A 1,912-nucleotide genomic window follows, 5' to 3' on the forward strand; every position below is an offset into this window, starting at 1 on the left:
AGATGGATTGACCAAGTGGCAGCATCGATGGACTCAAGTGTGGCAACAATAGTGAGGTTGGTCCAGGATCGGGCAGTGTTTCATTCTGCTGTGCATAAGGTTGCTATGGGTCGGTACTGACTTGATGGAACCTAACAACAACAACAACAATGTGTAAGCTGCCCATCCCTGTCAACCTTGTGTACAGAGAGGGTGGGAACAATCCTTGCTACTACTTCCATAAGTATACGTCAAGTTCAAATTGTAGCGGATTATACTTTTTTCCCTCTTCTTTCTACTTCTAGTTGAGTTTTGATCCCCCAGCCATTGAAGCTAGGTCAAATAGGTACTATCCGTGAGTATGGGCATTCTTGTGCATCTCCCCTTACTTCACTCCCAGCTCTAGTCCTCTGTGGGCTCAGAAGTCCCCAGCTCTCACTATATTGCTGGCCAACCAGGTCTCAATCCAGGTTGACAGGAGTCTATTGAACGTGGTTGGATTTAGCCCACAGCTTCAGTGTTGTTTTTCCCCCCACTTCCCCTTACTGGTATACCAGTGTGGTCACCAACAAGATTACATGCCTGCTCACGTATTCCTTTCTATTTCAGTCTTGAAAGGGGGTTTGCCCTGAGGTGACTTGATTGCTTGCCTTGAAGGCTCCCCTGTGAACAACTTGTTTGTTCTTGTAGTAGTCAATCAGACTGCCATTATTGTTTTTTATTTTTCCTGTCCGTCTTTCTTTCAAGAAGTATCTTCTGTTCTAGCTGCTCCAGGCTGGTCTGCTTGTCTTTTCAAGTGGAAATTTCCCTCCTCAGAAGATTCTGGATGGGGTTCAGGATTCCACCTATGGTCTTATGCAATGCAAAAGCTCCGCAGGAAGCCTACTTCACTGGGCAAGTTCTAGCCCCATTTTAGGTATTCCCATCAGTTATAGGTTGAAGACAGACTTACAAGCTTTCTATAGTGATGTTTCTGGCTGTTCCTTTCTCTCTCCCTCAAGTGTCTATTTTACAATAGGAGGTAAGGAAAACCAAGATTTATAAGACAGTTAAGCATCTTAACATTATTTCCCCTTTTACCCATTCAAACCATGCCTCAATCCCTGTATCACAGAGCCCTGTTTTTCCAAGGTTGAGCATACATCACTATTTACCTCTGTCCCACTTAGCCAGTGCAAACCTGCCTAATTGTTCTCCCATCCACCTTGTTCTTCCATTCCCCTCCCCCTTCTTGTATATTGCCCCCTTCCCTAGCAACCAAACTATCCTGTGTCTATTTCCCTACCCTGTGCTCTATCTTCCACTCCCTCCCCTCACCCCACCCCCTACACCCTGGGAATCAACAAAGAATTTTTTTTTTTCCCCTTTTAGTGTGGGTATTTTTACTTAAGCTTTTACAATAATGGTCCTATGCAGTATTTCTCCTTATGTGACTTATTTTACTCACCATAATGTTCTCAAGGTTCATCCATGTTATGTGGTGGCTTGCAGCTTCCTTGTTATTCTTCAGGGTAGCATAATATTCCATTGCGTATATGTACCACAGTTTGTTTATCCATTCTTCCATTGATGAGCACTCTAGCTGTCTCCATCTTTTTGCTATTATAAATAGTGCTCCTGTGAACATTGGTGTGCATATATCTTCTCATGTTATGGCTCATACTTCTTATGGATAAGTATCAAGTATAAGGATTGCTGGATCATAAGGTATTTCTATTTCCAACTTTCTGAGGAAGCACCATGCTGTTTTCCAGAGTGATTGAACCTTTTGCAATCCCACCAGCAATGTAAGAGGTTCCCAGCTTCTCCACATCATCACCAGCATTTATTGTCCTCTACTTTTTTGAATTTTGCTGTTATTGCTGGTGTGAGATGATTGAGATCTCATTGTTGCTTTGATTTGAATCTCTACTGGCTAGTGTCTCTTCTGACA

This window comes from Chrysochloris asiatica, unplaced genomic scaffold (assembly GCF_000296735.1).
Source record: "Chrysochloris asiatica unplaced genomic scaffold, ChrAsi1.0 scaffold00013, whole genome shotgun sequence".
In the NCBI taxonomy this organism is placed as follows: Eukaryota; Metazoa; Chordata; class Mammalia; order Afrosoricida; family Chrysochloridae; genus Chrysochloris; species Chrysochloris asiatica.